The sequence below is a fragment of the Cupressus sempervirens genome, chromosome 4 (genome assembly GCF_028749045.1).
Source record: "Cupressus sempervirens isolate cs-2001-9-10 chromosome 4, ASM2874904v1, whole genome shotgun sequence".
NCBI lineage: Eukaryota > Viridiplantae > Streptophyta > Pinopsida > Cupressales > Cupressaceae > Cupressus > Cupressus sempervirens.
This window is the reverse complement of record NC_143121.1, coordinates 549,374,193-549,398,389: the sequence shown is the minus strand read 5'-3', so window position 1 is coordinate 549,398,389 and position 24,197 is coordinate 549,374,193.

Below are 24,197 nucleotides of genomic sequence, written 5' to 3'. Positions count from 1 at the left end.
AAGATTAGAGATAAAGATAGTATAGAGGGGAATTACATATCCATCACAAAAGGTGGTGATTAGCAAGCAAAAGAGGGATCTAATCAAGAAAAGTAAGTTTTTATTGTAAAGATCATTTGTTGCTACTTTCTAATCACTATGGTAATTTTTAAATCCTTGAAAAGGTGGACCTCATAGTCTTATATGTAAATCTCTTAATTGATTACACACTTGAAGAGTGTTGTAAAAGTCCTTGGAAAAGGTAGATCCTTGCAAGTCTAATTGTATACTCCTAATAGATTAAGTCATCAAAAGTGATCAAACATTATAGCCATAAAAAAGCAACCTATTACTATAGTAGTGATGGATTTGTGGTACCATCCCTACCGAAGTTTTCCCTATGACCAAGGGTTTCTATGATCTCAAATGATTGTGTTCTGTATTATGTTTCATGAACTTATGTTTTTATAGTTGGTTAATTTTGAATTAGTTATGTTACTTTTATTTACAAAGTATTGTGATAAAAGGTTAGTGGTTATCGAGTTACAGAAGCAAAAGGAAAATTTCTTTTTTTTTTAAGGATAAAAGTTTTTGAGGATACAAATTAACCCTCCCCTCCCCCTCAAAATCTTATTAATTCCAAAAAGCAAATAAAATATAGATTTTTTCTTTCTTGTCTAACTAATAGCACCATCATACATAGTAAAAATGTAGCCAATATAGGATCGTTTGTTTCAATGTCACCTCCCCCATCTAAATCCACATATCCATGAATGCTCCTAGAATGTTGAGGTCCACTAGGACAACCATGATAGAAATAGAAATACTTAGAAGTACCCCTCAAATATCTAAAAAATCTCTTAAATGCATCCCAATGCACCCCTCGAGGTTTATCCATATATGGACTCAACACTCCTTAGTACTCAAAATATCTTGTCTAGTATAGACCATAACATACATAAGAATGACAAAAACTCCCAAATATAATACATTGGCCATGTTCTCCACCTCAAAAGAATTTTTTTGAGAATCATCCACTAAAAACTTGATTCCCAATGCAACATTAACTATCATAGATCTACAAGTTATCATGGTTACAAATATATGCTCATTTCAGACCAATTTTAGTATTATGGGTTCCAACAATGATTTCATACTCTTTTAATGAACTATGGCTTAACCAAACCTTTATTTTAGACTATTTTCATCTCCATCTTTAGAGCTTAGTGTTGCACCCAAATATTTCATCTCAAACTGTGAAGATAACTCAAACTTCAAGTCAAAAATCAAATAACCATTCCAAAACAATAACATATTTGTGTAAGAGTTTTTAGTAATTAATGTTCATAATATAATTGAGAGGGGAGGTGGGGGGTGAATCAGTTATATAATTATTAAACTTGATATCAACTTTAATCGAACTTAATCATGTGAGAAATGTAATTAGCAATCATGAAAAATAGATATACACAGTGACACCAAATATATTGACTAGGGAAACTGGTGCAGGAGCACCTAGGCTAACCTCTACTAGTTAGTTAATTTTGGCTTGTACTTGACTCTAGCCAAGTCAAGAAGTTATTGTAATTTGGTTGAGGACCTTAGAAGGTCTTGTTTTATGTTGGCTAGGTGAATTAGTCACTAAGACTAAGGTCACACAAATAGCCTTTGTTAGTTGTTATTTAAATTCTTAATGTTAGGAGTTAGGGGGATTGAGTCATTAATATGTCTTAGGCCTAATAATGGTTAATGGTTATTAAATAAATATGATGATCATGAATGATCTTGGATCCTCAAAATTTGTGAGGATAAGAAACCTATAATATAGGATTAAGGCATCTATCAAAGTTGCCAAGTGTTGTAAGAATGTTGTCATAACAACATTTTGCACTTATTGCAAATATTCCATGCAACATGGATAGCCTTGGATTCCTTTGATTGTGGGAGGTTATTTTCAACCAAATAGGCCCTAGAATGGTGGATAAGACACCTAATGGAGTGATTTCTTGAATCTCCAAGAATTGGTTGCATATTGTAAAAAAGTTTGAGTTAATGAAGTGGCTGGAAAACTCTATTTTTGAAGTGATATTTCAGTTTTTGAAGGAACAGTCATACTTGAAGCCCAAAACGTGTTGATACAGTGGTTGATACGTGTTCTATATTAATTTTGAAGACTTTTTCATTTTATTTGTTAAGGGTTTAGAGTAGTTTTATCATAGTTTTCAAGTTGTTTTAGTTCAGGACTTTCTTTTGGTCACACTGTGACAGATTTTGTAAAAATGGCTCCCACATGAGTTTCAACCATGGAAACACTAAATAAGTGGTTGAATCTTCAATTGGGGCCTCTATACATATTTTATCTAAATTTAGGAAGCATCATGATAAAGGAAGCTAGCCTTATGATCAGGCCCTAGGCGAGTTTGACATACTCGGTTAGAGGCTTGACAGTGAGAAATCAAATCATTTCATGCAGGGATTGGGAAGTACAGCACATCCCCAGGAATTTTTATGGTATTTTTTCATGTTATTTATCCATCCTAGTCATTGGGAATTCGTACCAGTCCATTAGGATAGGTTTTGAGCATTTTTCATCAATCCTAGACAAGCTGTCCTGGAAACTAGGCCTCTTAGCCCTGTTTCTCCTTGATATTAGGAAGGAGGTGTACGGTCACTTTGAGACCCAGAAACCTTATTGAAAGTTTTAAAACTTCCAAAATTTTATCCAAATCAGGTTTTAGTTTTCTAAGTTGTTTGGGAAAATATTTCTAAAAAGGGGGAAAAATGACTGGTGAAGGCTACTAGAAATAGGCCTATTTTTAAGATCTCTTTTGGATGAAATCTTGAATATGATAAACCTAAGAGCCAAGAACCTTCCCAAATCAGTAAAATGGGATGTAATATAAATTAATTCAATGTGAAGAAGGTCCCCACAATGAATTTTGAAATTTGTGACGTTTTAGTGGATTTGGCACTTAGATCCATCTAAGTGAAAGTGAGAAAGAGAACCAAAATTAAGGTGTGGACCATCCAAGGTGGATTTTTCAAGGTGTGACTCTTGTATTAAAGAGTGAATAGGATTTAGTTAATGATCTAATCCTATTAGGAGATCCTATAGAAGCATAGGATACTAGGAGATAAGAGAAATCTCTTGGTGGAAGTGGAAAACTAAGCCTAGGAGTTTTATCTTACACCACATTGGTATCAGAGCTTGGTTGATCAAGCTTGTGGTCAATGCATCAATCTTCTGAATCAATAGGAGAGAATACACCAGACCAAGCCATGGTGACTAATTCTGAACTAGCAAAGAAGGTTGAGGAACAAGAAGAGGATAACAATTTGTTAAGACAAAGAATAGCTCAAATGGAGCAGCTCTTGGGTGAAGTCCAAGACAAAGCTGATAGGGTCAAAGAGAAGATTGACCTTAAAGAAGAAGCTGAAGCAAAGGAGAAGGAATTAGAGTTGGAGGAAGAAGCACTAGCTCCTGATCCTATTCTTCCTGAAGAGCCATTCTTGAAAGCATTGAAGGCATTGAGTGGCAAGGCTTTAGAAGGTGTTCCACTTTTTAGTGGACGAATGGATCCAGATTCAATTGTGGATTGGATAGACAACATTGAGAACCATGTTGAATGTGATGGTATCTCTGAAGCACAAAAGCTAATGGTGGCCAAGTCTAGACTAAGAGGTTCAGCCCTTACTTGGTGGAAGTTTGTGCAAACTGAGAGGGAAAAGGATGGTAAAGGTCCTATTGTGACATGGAAGGGTATGGTATCCAAAGTCAAGCAAACATATCTTCCTAATGACTATGAAGTCCAAATGCATAGAAGGAGACAAAATCTTAGGAAAAAAGATTTGGATGTCCAAGCATATACCGAGGAGTTTCAAAAGCTATGTTTGAGTTCCAAGGTAGTTGAGGATGAGAGCATCAAGCTAGCAAGGTATTTGAATGGTCTCAAATGGTCTATTCAAGAAGAGATGAGCCTAGTGAACTTTAAATCCATTAGGAAATGCTATCAAATGGCCTTGAAGATAGTTGAGAAGAGCAAGAGAAAGCAAGATAGCTCCAAAGGTAAAGGCAAAGGAAAAGATACAAAAGTTCAAAGAGGTGGCTATGGTGGAAGAAGTTCTGATTCTAGAGCTCAAGGTGAGGTTAAATTCAGTGAGTAGCAAGAAGGAAGCTCAAGTAGAGGTGGTAGAGGAAGGAATTATAACTCTAACTTTAGAGGAAGAAGTGGTGGTTCTTCACAAAGAGGAAGAGGTAATTATTTTTCCAATATGAAGTGCTACCATTGCAATCAAATGGGGCACCCTGCCTATAGATGCCCTGAGAAAGGTGGCTCATCACAAGGAGGTGATAAGAGAGCTAACCTTGTTCATGAAGACACTAATGCAGTAGTTAAACATTCTGAGATTCCATTAAATTCAGAGGAAGGGGAGAACCTCATGATGAGGAGAACTCTAATCAAGGAACCGGTGAAGGAGGAGCCAAGCCAAAGAAGATCTTTGTTTAGAATCAAATGCAAGATAATGGGAAAAGTATGTAGGGTCATTATTGATTTAGGCTCTACTGATAATATAGTGTCAGAAGAAGCAGTCAGCAAGCTCAAATTGAAAAGGATATCCCATAGCAATCCTTACAAGGTTACTTGGCTCAATAAGGGTCAACATGTGTTAGTAAATGAAAAAGCATGGGTGGAGTTCTCCATTGGAAGGTACAAAGACAAAGTTTTATGTGAGATGTTGCCTATGGATGCATGCCATTTTCTCCTAGGTAGACCTTGGCAATTTGATCGTCAAGCCATACATGATGGAGGAAAGAATTCCTATTCTTTCAAGAAGGATAATACTACCTTCAAAATTCAGTCATTGTTGGAGGATGCTGAAATAAAGATAGCAGGTCCAAATGTTCTTATGGTAGGTGAAAAAGAGTTCCTACAAACCATGGAAGAAGGTGAAGGCATAGGGTATGCATTGATGTTGAAACCAAGACAAGGAGATGAAGACAAGGTGACTAAGAAGACTGAATTACCAAAGGAGATTCAAGGTATGTTGCAAACTTACCAAGGCATTGTAAGTGATGGTCAACCTTCAACCTTGCCCCCTCAAAGAGCCATAAGTCATAGGATAAACCTTATCCCAGGAGCTACCCTACCTAACAAAGCAGCCTATAAGATGACCCCTCAACAAAATGAGGAAATAGCAAGGCAAATACAAGAGCTCTTAGACCAAGGCCTAATTAGAAAGAGTATTAGTCTATGTGTTGTACCCATCATACTTGCACCTAAGAAGGGAGGAAATTGGAGGTTGTGTATTGATTCAAGGGCTATCAATAGGATAACCATAAGGTATAGGTTCCCTATCCATAGGATTGAAGACTTAATGGATTGTTTAAGTGAAGAAAAGTACTATAGCAAGATAGACTTGAAGAGTGGCTATCACCAAATAAGAATCCATGAAGGAGATGAGTGGAAGATAGCCTTCAAGACTAATGAAGGACTGTATGAATGGTTTGTCATGCCATTTTGATTGTCAAATGCCCCCTCTACATTCATGAGGCTCATGAATGAAGTACTCAAGGAATACATAGGCAAGTTTGTAGTTGTATATCTAGATGATATACTGATTTTTAGCAAGACAAAGAGTGAGCATTTGAAACATCTTGATATTGTCTTCAAGAAGCTGCATGAAGAGAAGTTGATGATCAATTTGGAGAAGTGTGAGTTCATCAAATCAGAAATGGTATATCTTGGATTTGTTTTATCTCATGGAAATCTGAAAATGGATAAGACCAAGGTAGAGGCTATCATGAATTGGCCTACTCCAAGGTCAGCAACTGAGGTAAGGAGTTTTCATGGTCTTGCACAATACTATAGGAACTTTATAAGACAATTTAGTGCAATTTGTGCTCCTATGTTGGATACTATCAGAGGAGGAATGAAAACCAAGTTTGTGTGGAATGAAGATGCTAACAAGAGCTTTGATTTGTTGAAGGAAAGAATAGCTACCCAACCTATTTTGGTGCTGCCAAGCTTTGAGAAGCTATTCACCATTGAATGTGATGCTAGCAATGTAGCAATTGGGGCTGTTCTAAGCCAAGAGGGTAGACCGGTGGCTTTCCATTCTAAGAAGTTAAGTGAGGCTAAGAGGAAGTACTCCTCATATGACTTAGAGATGTATGCATTGGTCCAAGCTCTAAGAAAATGGAGGCACTACTTTCTTCCCAAGGAGTTCATTGTGTATTTAGACAATCAAGCACTTAGCTTTCTGAATTCACAAGAGAAGTTGAGTCACAAGCACATGAAGTGGGTTGAGCACCTACAAGCCTACACCTTCCATATCAAGCACAAGAAGGGTGTACTAAACAAGGTGGCTGATGCATTGTCAAGAAGAATCCTCACACTACAAGAAATCCGGTTAAAAAGCATGGGGATAGATCATTTCAAGGATCTATATGTAGATGATGAGGACTTTTCTGACATCTATAAGGTATGTGTTGAATACAAGAATCATTTTCATAGAAAATATGCTGATTATACTTTGCAAAGTGATCTCTTGTTCAAAGGGAATCAATTGTGTGTTCCTAGAGGTTCTATTAGAGAGAATTTAGTTCAAGAAAAGCATAATGGTGCTTTGAGTGGTCACTTTGGGATCACTAAGACTCAAGACCTTGTTTCAAAGTTTTACTTTTGGCCTAGAATGAATCTTGATGTTAGGAGGTATGTGGAGAGTTGTCTAGTATGTCAAAAAGCCAAGGGCACTTCAACAAATGCTGGTCTTTACCAACCACTACCTATTCCTACTAGGCCATGGAAATGCTTAAGCATGGATTTTGTAGTTGGGTTACCCAAGACAAGACAAGGAATGGATAGTGTGTATGTGGTTGTGGATAGATTCAGCAAGATGGCTCACTTTGTGCCATGCAAGACTACACATGATGCAAGTCAAATAGCATCTCTATTCTTCAAAGAGATAGTGAGAATACATGGACTACCAATCAGCATTGTTTCAAACAGAGACACAAAATTTATGAGTCATTTTTGGAAGACTCTTTGGCAAAGATTGGGAACTAACTTATCCTTTGGGTCAGCCTACCATCTCCAAACTGATGGTCAAACTGAGGTTGTTAATAGAAGTCTTGGAAATCTTCTAAGATGCCTAACTAAGGAGTATGGACAGCAATGGGATCAGTTGATTGGGCAAGCTGAATATGCCTATAATGACACCATAAATAGATCAACAGAGAAGAGTCCATTTGAAATTGTATATGGCCTACATCCTAGAGGTGTCTATGAGTTGAGATATTTTAAAGATGGAGTCAAGGCAAGTGCATATGCTGATGACTTTTCATTTGCTATGCAAGAAGTTCATGAAACAGTGAGGAAAACATTGACAGAGAACACTATAAAACATAAACCCAAAGTGGATGAAAGTAGAAGGACAATTGATTTTAATGTTGGTGACTTGGTTATGGTGCATCTCAACAAGTCAAGACTACAAAAAGGAGTCCCCCACAAGCTACAAATGAGAAGGATAGGACCCTGTCCTATATTGGCTAAATATGGTGACAATGCATTCAAGGTTGAACTGTCAGAAGACAGTGGATTGTCACCCATTTTTAATATTTCTGACTTAGTCCATTATAAAGGACCACAACAAGACATGGATCAGACTCTTCATGAAGTGATCAGAGATGTGGAGGATCTCCAATTACCTACTGCTACAGTCATAGGCCTAGACATCATACTAGATACAAGAGTCTATAAAAAGACAAGGACTAAAGAGTACAAGGAGCATCTCATTAAAAGGCATGGACAAAATGATGCTGATGTTGTTTGGATAAAAGAATCAAAGTTCAAAAAGATGGGAGTTGATCCTACCAACATCAATCCAAGGGTGGATTGAACTTCTTATTTTGGGGAGGATGGTGCGGGAGCACCTAGGCTAACCTCTACTAGTTAGTCAATTTTGGCTTGTACTTGACTCTAGCCAAGTCAAGAAGTTATTGTAATTTGGTTGAGGACCTTAGAAGGTCTTTTTTCATGTTTTCTAGGTGAATTAGTCACTAAGACTAAGGTCACACAAATAGCCTTTGTTAGTTGTTATTTAAATTGTTAATGTTAGGAGTTAGGGAGATTGAGTCATTAATATGTCTTAGGCCTAAGAATGGTTAATGGTTATTAAATAAATATGATGATCATGAATGATCTTTGATCCTCAAAATTTGTGAGGATAAGAAGCCTATAATATAGGATTAAGGCATCTATCAAAGTTGCCAAGTGTTGTAAGAATGTTGTCATAACAACATTTTGCACTTATTGCAAATATTCCATGCAAAATGGATAGCCTTGGATTCCTTTGATTGTGGGAGGTTATTTTTGACCAAATAGTCCCTAGAATGGTTGATAAGACACCTAATGGAGTGATTTCTTTAATCTCCAAGCATTGGTTGCATATTGTAAAAAAGTTTGAGTTAATGAAGTGGCTGGAAAACTCTATTTTTGAAGTGATATTTCGGTTTTTGAAAGAACAGTCATACTTTAAGTCAAAAACGTGTTGATACAGTGGTTTAGACGTGTTCTATAGTAATTTTGAAGACTTTTTCATTTTATGTGTTAAGGGTTTAGAGTAGTTTTATCATAGTTTTCAAGTTGTTTTAGTTCAGGACTTTCTTTTGGTCACACTGTGACAGATTTTGTAAAAATGGCTCCCACATGAGTTTCAACCATGGAAACACTAAATAAGTGGTTGAATCTTCAAGTGGGGCCTCTTTACATATTGTATCTAAATCTAGGAAGCATCATGAGAAAGGAAGGTAGCTTTATGATCAGGCCCTAGGCGAGTTTGACATACCCGGTTAGAGGCTTGACAGTGAGAAATCAAATCATTTCATGTGGGGAATGGGAATTACAGCACATCACCAGGAATTTTTATGGTATTTTTTCATGTTATTTATCCATCCTAAGCATTGGTAAGTCTTACCAGTCCATTAGGATAGGTTTTGAGCATTTTTCATCAATCCTAGACAAGCTGTCCTGGAAACTAGGCCTCTTAGCCCTGTTTCTCCTTGATATTAGAAAGGAGGTGTACGGTCACTTTGAGACCCAGAAACCTTATTGAAAGTTTTAAAACTTCCAAAAGGGTATCCAAATCAGGTTTTAGTTTTCTAAGTTGTTTGGGAAAATATTTCTAAAAAGGGGAAAAACTGACTGGTGAAGGCTACTAGAAATAGGCCTATTTTTAAGATCTATTTTGGATGAAATCTTGAATATGATAAACCTAAGAGCCAAGAACCTTCCCAAATCAGTAAAATGGGATGGAATATGAATGAATTCAATGTGAAGAAGGTCCCCACAATGAAGTTTGAAATTTGTGATGTTTTAGTGGATTTGGCACTTAGATCCATCTAAGTGAAAGTGAGAAAGAGAACCAAAATTAAGGTGTGGATCATCCAAGGTGGAGTTTTCAAGGTGTGACTCTTGTAGTAAAGATTTAATAGGATTTAGTTAATGATCTAATCCTATTAGGAGATCCTATAGAAGCATAGGATACTAGGAGATAAGAGAAATCTCTTGGTGGAAGTGGAAAACTAAGCCTAGGAGTTTTATCTTACACCAGAAACCCTTGATCAGAGTGAAAACCCCATTGGAAATGAAACCCACAAGATGATGTACTAATATAAATGCTCCTTATGGAAGGCTGGACCCTGTTAGGAGTTTGATTAAACACATTTAGCACATAAGAGTCCCTGTTAGGAGACTTTGAATCCCTATTAGGAGATTCCAACCCTATTAGGAGTTGTGTCAACCCTATTAGGAGTTGTGTCAACCCTGTTAGGAGGTGTGGAAGGTAGTTGAACACACTATCCAAACAACTTCAAGATTAGATCAATGAACCCACTATCTAATTGACCTTGATACTATTCCTTTCAGAATAATAGATGTGAAACAAGCTTCTACTTCTTCCTCTGTCCAGTACGTCGGACTTGTTCTCCTTCAGACCATGCAATTAGATCTAGAACTTTGAACTCAATAATAATAACCCTTAAGGTCACTTACACACATAGATAAATCACTTTGCTTTTGTAGTGCTCTATTGCTCAATAGTTCACAAGTCTCATATGCTATCTATCTTAAACATGGAAAACATCTTTCCTTAATACCATGCCCATTAATAAATCCTTGAGTCATCTTCCCACTTAATTATAATATGTCAATTAAATAAATACCCGTTTAATTAGTGATTTCGGCTCACAATCATAAAAAAACTTTTACTCGTGTGACTGTCGTACATGTGCACTCTTTGATGTCATCACTAGCCAATATGTTGTCTCTAGCTAACTGCACAACTTTTCATTTCATTTGTGATGAACTATAGCGATCACACAATAGGAACTATTTTCCCAATATTTTATTTCCATATGGTTCTCTATAGGTCAATAATATCTTCTACGTACTGTCAATTTAGGTTTCGCGCACTTACCCTTATAATGAAGACATACTGTAGTATGTGTTGGAAACTATGTATTAATAAATATGTAATATATTATTCTTAATACAAAGATCATAGTTTATTGCTCTGTCAATCTTTACAAACTTACTACTATGTTATCAGCAATGATAAACACAGTCATGAATACATCATATCAATGTTCTATAATGCTCCCCCATCATGATAACTTTAGCATTCATGCTAACAATCTCCCCCTTTGGCATTGATGGCAACATAGATGAAAAATATCTAAGTTCTAAGAATACCAAGTATACATCTTCTTCATCAATTAAATCTTGCTTCATTTTCCTCAAACAAAAATCATACATCATTTTCTCATTTGTTCCCCATTATACTACATAGAATTTTTTTCATGTAATTCTCTCCCCCATTGACATCAATGTTAAAGGTAATACACAAATGGTTCAATTGCTCAAAGATACAATAATCTACCAACACAACCACAAGCCAGACTATTGCTTTACAACTTTTGTATATAAATCCATAAATAGCTCAAGTGTCTAGAGACATTGTTGCATACCAATTACCAATTAACAAGAGTCCTTTGCTGACTCTATTCATCATAGATACTCCCCCATTGAGGAAGCATCAGCATTCAGTCCAGTCTAATAGTGGTGCTCTGTTCCTTGGACAAATACACTTTTGCATCTTCTACTCTAAAGTAGGCAAGGGCATAACCCCAAGAACACCTCTTAGGTACTCAAATGTGTCCTTTGGTAAAGCCTTTGTGAAAATTTCTGCAATGTGTTCCTTAGTGTTAACATACTCCGGTCTAATTTCTTTCTTTGCAACTTTCTCTCTCAACACATGATACTTTATAGAGATGTGCTTAGTCTTAGAATCCAAAATAGGATTCTTAGACATGCTTACTGTACTTGTGTTATCAAATTAAATGATAATAGGTTCTTTGAATGTAATTCCAATATCCTTCATCATCTACTTCATTCATATAACTTGATTACAGTTGTTTGTTGTTGCAACATATTCTACCTCTATAGTACTTTGTGAAGTGCAATCTTATTTCTTGTTGAGCCAAGAAACTAGTCTTCTACCAAGAAAGAATGCTCCTCCACTAGTTCTTTTTCTATCATCCATATCTCCTACCGAATTAGCATCAGTATAAGTGCAAAGAGTAAAATCATTACCTCTGTCATACCAAATGCCATAATCAAATGTCCCTTTCAAATGTTTGAATATTACTTTTACTGCTATGTAGTGATATTCTTTAGGATCAGCCTAAAATCTTGCTACAATTCCAACTACATTAGCTATATATAATCTACTATGAGTTAGATACTGCAATCCTCCAATCATAGATGTGTACTACTTTTGTTCAATAGTAGGTATCTCATCCTTACTAGATAACTTGTGACCAATTACCATAGGAGTTCCAACAAGTTTACAATTTTCTAGTCCAAATATTTTTTACCAAATCCTTGAGGTACTTAGTCTGAGAAATAAAGATTCCTTCTTTATTTTGAATAATTTGCAATCCTCAAAAAAATTTCATTTCTACTATCATACTTATCTCAAATTCATTCTTCATATCTTCTGAGAATTTGTCACTGGCTTCATTGTTTCCTCCAAAAATGATATCATCAACAAATGCAATGATTATCAACAAACCATTTTCTATTTCTTTCAAGTACAAGTTAATGTCTTTTGTTCCTTTAGCAAATCCAAGCTCTGGTAAGTATTTATCTAACCTTGCATATAGCAGTATATTGATTGCTTCTCTCCAAAATGTCTTTGGTACATCATTCTCAAATAACATAGCTCTTGTTGCTTCAAAAATTGATCTGTTTCTTCTTTTAGCAATCCCATTCTACTCAGGTAAATGAGGTAAAGATAGTTGTCTCTTGACTCCATGCTCTTCACAGTAGATATTGAATTCTCAAGAGTGAAATCTCCTCCTCTATCAAATCTTAAGCTTTTGATTTTGACTCCAGATTCATTCTCTACTATGTTCTTGAATATCTTGAATTTCTCAAATGCTTCTAATTTTTCTTTAAGAAAAGTCACCCACATAATTCTGGTAAAATCATCAACAAAAATTATAAAATACGTTTCTCCATAAAATCCTCTTGTTCTTGAAGGACCACTTAAATCTGTATGGACAAATTCCAACTTCTCTATAGTACCAAACTTCTTGCTAGGAAATGAAACTTTCTTCTACTTAGCCAAGATACATTCCTTACAAATAATGTCAGTAGGCTTAGTGATTTTAGGTAAATCTCTCATAGCAAGTGTATTACTAACTTTCATAATGTTATCAAAGTTTATGTGACAAAATCTTTTGTGCCATAACCAACTGTTGTCAACTTTAGCTACTAAAAATATTATTTTAGTGGTGTTCAACTGAAATACATTACCTCTAGTTCTTGTGCTAGTACCAAGAAATATTCCTTCCTTGTCCTTAATGATGCATGTGTCATTACCAAACTGTAATTGGTAACCCTTGTCCATAAGTTGTCCAACACTTAACAAGTTATGTTTTAGTCCATCAACAAAGTAAACATCATCAGTATTTGTTTTACCATCAAGTGTGATAGATCCAATTTTTGTAATGTGACAGGCTACATTGTTCCCTACTCTCACAATCCCTCCATCATGACTTCTGAATTTGACAAATTTTCTCATATCACCAGTCATGTGATGTGAACAACCACTATCAATGATCTAATCTTTCCTTTCAACTTATGAAATCAGCGCACTTTCTTGTTTAATCTCTTTGTCCAAATCATCCTCCTTTATAGCTATGAATCCTAATTCATCTTCACTTTTTCTTTGATCATATTCTTCTTCTTCTTCATTAGTATACAAGAAATTGCTAGGTCTTCTAGGTTTGAATCTTCCCTTATACTTCCTTTCTATTTTAGGACACTTAGATGCATAATGACCAAACTCATTACATATCTGACAAGAAAAAAATCTCATACCTCCTTTTTCTCTTTTCATAACTAGATCAATACCTTCCTTGATCTTCATATCTTCTTTAGATTTAGTTTCATCTTTGCTAAAACTTTTGTTCTTCTGTATACAATAGAAAGATTCTAGATCTAAAAACTCAATATTCTACTCTTTACATAGATCTAATAACTCACAAAGAATTTCCACCATTTGGGTGTCAAAATTTCCTTTGCCAAACTTAGGACTATCTTTCCTAAACATGCTTTCCATGTATCTCCCAAATTTGTTAAACTTTTTCTTTAATGACCTGATGCTCTAATACCAATTGTTAGTAATTAATTTTCACAATATAACTAAGAGTGGGGGGGGGGGGGGGGGGACGGGGGTGAATCAGTTATATAATTATTAAACTCAATATCAACTTTAATCTAACTTAATCATGTGAGCAATGTAATCAGCAATCATGAAAAATAGATATACATAGTGAAACTAGATAATTGACTAGGGAAACCCTTGATTAGAGAGAAAACCCTAGTGGGAATGAAACCCACAAGATGATGTACTAATATAAAAGCTCCTTGTAAAAGGCTAGACCATCTTAGGAGTCTAATTAAACACATTTAGTACATAAGAGTCCCTTTTAGGAGACTTTGAATCCCTGTTATGAGATTCCAACCCTATTAGGAGTTGTGGAAGATAGTTGAACCCATTGTCCAAATAGCTTCAGGATCAAATCAATGAACCCACTATCCAATTGACCTTGGTACTATTCCTTTCTGAATAATAGATGTGAAACAAGCTTCTACTTCTTCCTCTATCCAATACGTCAAACTTTTTCTCCTTCAGACCATGCAATCAAATTTGGAACTCTATACTCAATAATAATAGCCCTTAAGGTCACTTACATGCATAGATAAAACACTCTACTTCTATAGTGTTGTACTACTCAATAGTTCGCAAGTCTCATATGCTCTCTACCTTAATCATGAAAAACATATTTCCTTTAAATCATGCCCAATAATAAATCCTTGAGTCAACTTCCCACTTAATTATAATACATCAATTAAATAAATACACATTTAATTAATGTTGTCAGCTCATAGTCATAAATAGACTTTTACTCGTGTGACTTTCATACATGCGCACTCTCTAACATCATCACTAGCCAGTATGATGTCTCTAACTAACTGCACAACTTTTCATTTCATTTATGATGAACTGTAGTGATCACACAATAGGAATTGATTTCCCAATGCTCTATTTCCATATGGTTCTCTATAAATCAATAATATCTTCTATATACTATCAATTTAGGTTTCGTGCACTTACCTTTATAATAAAGACATATTGTAGTATGCATTGGAAATTGCACATTAATAGATAAGTAATATATTTTTCTTAATACAAAGATCACAGTCTGTTGCTCTATCAATCTTTACAAACTTACTACTATGTTGTCATCAATGACAAACATAGTCATGAATACATCATATCAATGTTCTGCAATGCTCCCCCATAGTGATAGCGTCAACATTCATGCTAACAAGAGCACCTACTTAATAGAATGCCTCCATGAGGTCAATGAGAGTAGTTGTGTTTATTTCCATGCTTTGTGTCTAATAACATTCTAGGGAACATTTTGATGGGTTTTATCAATTTGTATCATTGAATGTCACGTATGGTAAAAAAATGTAAATCTGATTAATTACTATTGAAGTTGCAATATGGAAACAATGTGTAAAGATGATGGATCTATTGTGTACAATCTCATTCTAGGGTCCACTTAACCTTATTTAGGAATGTGTTAGTTACTATAGGTCATTTAGTGTAATTTATGTAGTATTTGAGTCATTTCTCAAGTTTATCGAACAAAACTACAATGTGGTCACATTGTCATAATTGAAAGATTGCAAAGAACAATTGTCATTATGCAAAGATGGAGAGTTAGAGGTTAATGGTAAGTTGGTTTTAAGTTGAAAAGGAATGGTTATTCCTAAAAAGGAAACTTATGGTAGAATCCAAGGGAGTTTGGATCTATTTTGTAACCTTTGAAGAAGATTTCAATAAATATATGATTTAGATTTTCTGATTTTTTCTGAGTTTCTTACTATTATAAAGCATCGCACAATCCTATATGGAATTTTGATAATATACATTGTAACACTAGTACTAGGGTACATTAGAACTGTGGGAAATTGGGATGAGTTTTGATTAGGGCACAACCTAAGACAAAATGAACACAATAGGAAAAGGGGAATATTATTATCAGAAGTGATATGCTATTACATTCAATACAATGAAAATAGACTCAATGATAGGCCCTAGGGGCTTACAATGTTGTCTAATTTTGGAGAAAAACCCTCCTCATAGTACCTTCTCCGAAACTCCACCAAAACTGCATTTACAATGCCAAAAATGACCTTAAGTAACCCAAATTAGGTTTAGGGTTAGGAATACATTTTAGAATATGCCATTTGGCATCCACTGCCAAAATAGAAGGTTCTAGAAGACATGTTAGAAGTTGGTGTAAAATTGGAAGAATCCAAAAATGGTAGTCCAACTTTTGAGAGGCATAACTTTTGATCTGCGACTCTGATTGACAAATTGTTTACATCTCTAGAAAGATATCCAAGAACTCTATAGCCCTATCCTCCATTTTTTGGTCCCATACAATGTCATTTAGTGCCTCAAATTTGACTTTAAAGTGCTCTTAGGGGGTCTCCAAGAAACTTAAAACTACAATAACTTTCAAACCGTGAAGCCTTTTGACCTGATTCTTTTTTTGGAGTGTTTTAAATTATAAGTATAATCATCCCTCCAACTTACACCCTCTAACTCATCATAATTATTGCTCAATTACAAAATAATCTATTTTCTAGATTGGCACATATCCCAAGGTGCTCAAAAACTCTAACCCAAAAAACCAATAGTGGACCTATGAGAGTTGGAAACTCTATTTGACCCAAATGTATATCTATAAATAAAGACACATTAAACAAAAATTAACACTAAGCATATTTTTGGATACTCTGAGGTTTGGGAGGGGGTGTGAGTCCTCGTGTAACACTAATAATATAAAGCTATTGGAATGTTTAGATATGTAAATTAATTTTCAAAAACACTAGTTTCATGTATTTTTATGAAATACTAAGCAAGATATGGTCATTTTCATGATTGCAGGCTTGAATTTCTAAGCTTGTGTTTCTTGCAGAGTTGCTATTAATTTTTTAGTATGGTAATATAAAAAATATCACACACCTGAGAGTGATTAAGGATGAAAGAGGAATGATTCTCTTTTCATATACAATTGGTTTGAATTTTTTTCATAATGTTTCAAGAGATTTATGACACTTTTTTGTGATAGTGTATGAAATGCTCATTCAATAAGGTTTTGAAAATAAAATTGATCATTAAGGTATGTTACATTGTAGAAATTCTTTACAAATTTTTGGTTTGATGGATTTTTAAGAGTATATCGATGTTTTGGAACTTTAAAGCTTGAAAGATGGTGATAAGACTCATTGCATTGATGCCTAGCATATAGAGTCATGCATTTTAAATTAGTAAATGGTGATAATTTTGAGTAATTTTGATGGGGACACAACCCAAGAACAGAATGGACACAACAAAAAAGGGAAATTATATTAACTGAGAAAATAAGCTAGTACAAATAGTACAGAGAAAATAAACTTCAGAACATGCCCTAAGGGCTTACAATAGCATAAATCTGGAGAATATTTCTCCTTTTAGCACCTCCTCTCAAACTCCACTCCGAACTGCCTTTTACAATGCCAGAATTCTCCTTAAATAGACCTCGGAGGGTTAAGGACTAGGAGTACATTCTAGAAAGTGCTAGTAGGCATCCACCGATGAAATAGAAGGTTCTAGAAGCTGCGTTAGAAGTCGGTACAAATCTAGAAGAATCCAGAAATGGTAACCGAACTTCCGGGAGGCATAACTTTTGAACCGTAGCTCTGATTGATGAACTGTTTACATTTTCGGAAAGCTCTCGAAGCGCTCTATAGCCCTATGAACCAGCTTTGCTCGACCCCATTTTTTGACCCTTTTTTAGGTCATTTAATGCCCCAAACCTGACTTTGAAGCATTCTTAGGAGGTCTCCAAAACTCGAAAAACTGCAATAACTTTCAAACCATGGGGCCTATTGACCTGATTCTTTTTTTGAAATGCTCTAAATCATGGTTACATTCATTTGGCCAATTATCACCTTCTAGTTTACCGAAATGTTGGCCCAAATACATGCTCCTATTTTTTTGGGATTTTCAAACGCACTGATAGTTGAACTATGAGAGTTGGAACCTTTATTTGAGCCAAATGGGTATCCAAAAATGTAAAGACATGAAACAGAAACTAAGTCTAAGTACATTTTTTGGGTGACACAGGATTGCCCTTATACCTCTGGATGCTCCTGCATCAAATTTTAAATTTTGTGTTAAACCCATTTATGTAATTTTTTCATGATTCAAGAATTGTATACACCATCCGAGTGATTGGTTACAATATTCAAAAAATATATCACGTAATCGTTGTGGAAGAGTGGCCTAACTAAGCCTTAATAACTTTGTAACAATCTAGTTTTGGATAGTGTATCCCAAAGCAACTTAAGGTTTTCTTGTGATATGTGTTTGAACATGCTAAGAGGTCTTAATAAAGGTGGTTGGTTAGATCAAAATTTGGTGCTATGAAAATGACTTCCTAAGCCCAAGTGGATAGGGCTAGAAGTCTTAATTGTGCTCATTGAAGGAAATGGCATGGAAAGGTCTTTTAGGTTTGTTCTAGTTTATGTTTTGATTTATTTGCAGTGCTTTTATGGTGTGATAAATGTGAGATAAATATTCCCAATTATTGGTTTTGATATTTCACCATGTTTCCCATATAGCCTTGAATTGTGTTAAGTTTACAAGAAAGGCATGGGTCCATTGAAGAGAAATATGTTTATATGATGTTGAGTGTTAAACTATTAGCCCCTATGTCAATTTGGTATCAAATCTAGAAGACCTTGATAGAAGAGGTCGTGTAGTGTTGGTTAAGTGTTGGTTTCGGTATTGAGAAGATGGTCAAGTTTTTTTTTCCTTAGAGAGAGAGGGGGGGAGGGAGAGGGACACACCTAGGTGAGGCAAGTACAAGATGTGGAAAGGATATAGAAACTTGATTGAAGGAATGTACTTTTTGAGAGATTATTTTTGATTTTAGGGTTCATGGAAGAGGAAAGAAGAAGAAGAAGTGTGTGTGTGTGTGTGTGTGTGTGTGTGTGTGTGTGTGTGTGTGTGTGTGTGTGTGTGTGTGTGTGTGTGTGTGTGTGTGTGTGTGTGTGTGTGTGTGTGTGTGTGTGAGAGAGAGAGAGAGAGAGAGAGAGAGTTGATGGAAGCTACAAAAAAGGGGGAAATGATTTTGAGAATACGAAGAAACACTTGAAAAATATGATTGAGAGGTATTAAAGTTGGAATCTAGTGGTTAAGAGGAGTGGTATGGCCTATTCATGTACTAATACAAAGAGGGAAGGAATAAGCACAAATAGAAGCACATAAGGTAAAGGTAAAGTTTGAATCTTCTATTCACGTTGAAAAAGGTGAGTTAACAATTGAGATGCATAATATTCCATTTGTATTTAAAGACGAACAACCCTATTTTATTTTTTGAACCAATGCAAGGGTATCCTAATGTTGAGATACACAATATGATTATTATTTGCCACCAAGTAGTTGATGAATTTATTGTTAATGGACCAATAGGAAGAGATGATGATGTGTAGGTTAATAATAAGGTTGATATGGGGAAACAAGTTGGTGCTTATGATAAGATTACTAATGAGGATGTTACAATTTTGTTTGTTGATAAGATGTATCTAGATATGCAAGAGTATAATACAAGTAAATATGTTGATTTAATGTATGATGAATACATTACTGAAGTTGAGATATTAGAAGTTAAGAGACCATTGGATAAAAGAATGCACAAGAAGGAAAAAAGGAAGAAGGGACTAGATCTATTTGCAAGGATAAGGAGCCACATGAAAAAGAATGAGAAAATTCAAGGAGAAGAGTTTAATTCAAAGGGCCTTGAATTATTTATCCCTTAGGAGATTGCTTTAGGAGTGCCTTCTTGATATCATGTCTCCTTGAGGCCTATGAGAGTCTTTTTTTCTTTTCCATATTTTGTATTTATTTAGCTCTTATGGACCATTTTAAGGGGTCTTGTAATCAACTTAAATCATTAAAGGTCATGTAAAACCAATTCAGATTTGTCAAAGTCAGCATGTGGACAAAAGTGTAAAGATGGTGGATCTATTGTGTTAAGTATTGTGCTAGGGTCCATTTAACCTTATTCAAGCATGTTAGAGTAACTATATGTCATTTGCAATGATTTTATAGTCTTGGAGCCATTTTTAAAGTTTGTCTAAAAATTATAATATTGTCACCTTATCAAAATTGTGACAACAAAGTTTTCAAAATGGACTGTTAGAGGTTAATGGTAATTTCATTTTCAATTGTAAAAATATGACTATTATTTAAAAGTACATGTACGATCAAATCTAAAGGGGGTTATATTACTTTTGTAACCTTTGAAGAAGATTTCAATAAAATCATGGACTCGCTATTGCAAAGCTTGACCCAATCCTGTGTATTTTTTATCATTTGAAATCTATTGGGATATTTGGGTCTCTAAATTAGGTTTCCAACAAGATTGGTTTTATGGATTTTTCTAGAATAATAAGTAGGATATGGTCATTTCAGGACTACATGTCTGAATTTCTAGGTTTTCTTTTCATACAAGGTTTCTATTCTTTTGTTTAGTATGGATTTGAGACTAGCCAATATAAAAGAGGATTGGTCCTCCTTTCACATGCAATTGGTTTCATTTTATCATAATGTTTCAAGAAAGTTGTGGTATTTTTGCATAATAGTGTATAAAACCTTCATTGAATAAGGAAATGAATGAGATGATCATTAGGGAACTTTGCACAATTTTAATTCCTCAATCATAAATTTGCAATGTGAAGGATTTGTTACTATATATTAGTGTTTTGAAACTTTTAAGCTTCAAAGATAGTGATAAAACTTGTTGTGTTAATGCCCTGGTATGTGGAATCATGAATTTTGGATTGATAAATAGTGGCAATTTTGAGTGATTTTGAAATTTGTGTTAAACCCATTTATTTGAGCATACAAATGTTGATTATTTTGTAGTTTTATGAAGTGTTGATACCATCCAAGTGATAGGTTAATATATTGGGAGATTATTTCAAGTAATTATTGTGTAAGAGTGGCCTAAGTAGGCCTTAGAATTTTGTAACAATTTGGCTTTGGATAGTGTATCCCAAAGAAACTTAAGGTTTTCTTGTGATATGCATTTGAACACACTAAGAGGACTTCATAAATTTGGTTTGGCTAGATTAAAATTTAGTGTTAAGAAAGTGAAAGTCTTAGCTTGAGTGTATAGGGCTAATAGGCCTAATTGTGCTCATTGAAGGAAATGACATTGAAAGGTGTGTTGTGTTTGTAGATAGTGGCTTTTTAAATTGTTTGCAGTGATCTGATGTTTCCATAGAATTTAAACAAATATTTCCATGTATTGGTTTGGTATTTTACTGTGCTTCCCTATATATCCTTGACTTGAGTTTGCGAGGCATGGACTCATTAAAGTGAAATGATTTTGTAAGTTGTTGAGAATTGAATTATTAGTCATTATGTCAATTTTTTATCAAAGCTAGAAGACCTTGAGAGAAGAGGTTGTGTAGTGGTGGTTGAGTATTTCTCTTGGTTTAATTTTAGAATATAGCCTGGTTGTTAGTTGCTAATAGATTAGGGAGAGAAAAGAGGAGACACTTGGGTGAGGAAAGAAGACATAAACTAGATTAGAGGAATGTACCTTTCGAGAGAATATTTGCAAGTTGGAAGTTCATGGAAGAGTAAAGAAAAAGAGAGAAAGAGGAAGGAGAAAGAAATGATGAAAATGCGATAAGGTGGTTAAAGCCAGCAATGAAAGAAAAAGCGAGAAGAGAGAGGAAATTGATGGAAGCTACAAAAAATGGGGGAAATGATATTTATGACATGAAAAAAATCTTGGACAAGATGATTCAAAGGAAAAAAGATTGGCACTTGACAGTTAACAAAAGAGTGGTGTGGCCTATTCATAGGATAATGCAAAGAGGGAAGGAATGGACATGAATAGCAACACATAAGGCAGAGGTAAAATTATAATCTACTATTTATGTTGAACAAGGTGAGTTACAAACTAACAATCATAATATTCCTTTTGTATATAAAGATGAACAAAACTACTTTTTTGTTGATGAATCAATGCAAGGGAAGCTTGATGTTGAGATTGATGATATAATTATTGTTGGTCATCAAGTAGTTGATGAAATTGATGTTGATGAATTATTAGGAAGAGATGATGATGTGGATGTTAACACTAAGGTTGATATGGGGAATCAAGTTCATGCTTATGATGAGATTACTAATTAGGATGTTAAAGTTGTGTTTTCTTATTAGATGTGTGCAAATTTACAAGTGTATAATGTAGATGAATATGTTGCTTTTATGTATGACAAAGACATCACTGAAGTTGAGATACTAGAAATTAAGATACTAATAGATAAAAGAAGGCACAATAAGAAGCAAAGCAATAAGGGACCAGAGCAATTTGAAAGGATAAATGACTATGTATAGAAGAACATGAAAACTAGGTAGATGAGTTCAATTCAAATGGGATTAAATTATTTGACCCTCGGGAGATTTGCGTAGGAGTACCTTCTTGATATCATGTCTCCATGAGACCAATGATAGTCTTTGTGTTTTGTTTCATTTTTTGTAACTAAGTAGGTCCTCGAGGCAATTTTAAGAGGTTTAATAATCAATTCATATCATTAAAAGTCGTCAATGGTCAAAAATGTAAAACTGAGTCAAAATTATCAATGTTGGTTTGTGGAACAAAAGTGTAAAGATGATGGATCTATTGTTTGAAATATTTTTCTATGCACCATTTAACCTTATATGGGAATTTTTTAATGACTATAGGTAATTTAGGGTGATTTTACAAAGTCTTGGAGCCATTTGTCAAGTTTGTTAAAAAAATTGCAATGTTGTTGCATTGTTAAAATTGTAACAAAATAGTCTTCAAAGGTGGACAGTTAGAGGTTAATGGTAAGTTGGTTTTCAATTTTAAAATGATGGTTATTCCTTAAAAGGAAATGTATTCTTGAATCTAAGCGGGCTTGAATTAGTTTTGTAACCTTTGAAGAAGATTTCAATAAAAACAATGACTGCATTTTTTTATTTTCATACAATTACAGAGCTTGGCATGTATATGGTTTTTTTTATAATCTAAAAACTATTGTGAGATTTAGGTCTATAAATTACCTTTCCAACAAGACTCATTTCATGGATTTTGATGCAATATTAAGCAAGATATGGTTATTTTAGTGACTACAATTCTGATTTTTTATGTTTGATTTTCCTACGAACCTTCTATTATTTTCTTTAGTATGACTATGTATATTAGATTACAAACCTAAGACAAATTGGGGATGAAAGAAGAATGAATATACTATCAAATGCATTTGTTTTCACAATGTTTCAAGAAATTTGTGACATTGTTTGTATGACGGGTTATGAAACCCTCATTCAATAAGGGTTTGAATAAAAAATTGATCATTTTGGCACTTTGCACGATTGGAATTCTTTATAATAATAAAAATAATTTTAAAAGATTTTTCAGTTATGTTTTGGAACTTTTAGACTTGAGAGATAGTGAAATAACCCTATATATTGATTCCCTAGCCTGTGGGTTCATACATTTTGACTTGGTAAATGGTGATAGTTATGAGGGAACCCAAATGTTGTTGATTTTCTAGTTTTATGAAGTTTAGACACCATCCAAGCCACTAGTTTAGATATTAGCAGTAGATTTCAAGTAGCTCCAGTGGTAAAGCGACCTAATTAGGCCTTCAAATTTTATAGAAATTCAATTTTAGATAATACATCCCAAAACAACTTAAGTTTGTCTTATGATATGTATTTAAATGTGCTAAGAGGTCTTCATAAGGGTGGTTTGGTTGGATCCAAATGTAGTTTTAAGAAAATGAATGCCTAAGCCTGAGTAGATAGGGATCATGGGCCTAATTGTGCTCATTGAAGGAATCGACATTGAAAGGTGTGTTGGATTCATTCCAGTAGTTGTTTTGAGTTGTTTGTAGTCCATTGAAGAGAAATATGTTTGTAAGTTGTTGAGATTTGAACCCTTATCCTTTACATCACATATCATCCACATATAATGTAATGATAATAATTCAAACATTACCAATTTTAAATATAAACACAAAAATGGGATTTGGACCTCTAAAATCTATAACTCAACACACAGGTGTCAAACTTTTGGTACCACATCCTAGGAGACTGTTTTGAGCCATATACAAACTTTTCAACTTTCAAACTATATTTTCTTTATCTTTAATCATGAAATTCTCTATCCATTACATAAAATTCATCCTCCAAATCACCATGAAGGAATATCATCTCACATCCTGTCATGCCCTAAATTTAATAGGACAAAACAAAACCAAAAAAAATTTTGAAAGGAAAGGCACATCAAGGAAATGAAAACACACATGTAGCTATGGAAAAAGGATACACCTAATTGAACTATACAAAGATCAAAATCTGCAATTCATGCTTCTTAAGAACATTATGGTATCGTTAAATTCGACCATGGGTAGGAGGTCATATTTAACAAATTCTAGGTACATTGATATTCTTACTAGACCTTAAGTGTCAGGGTTAGT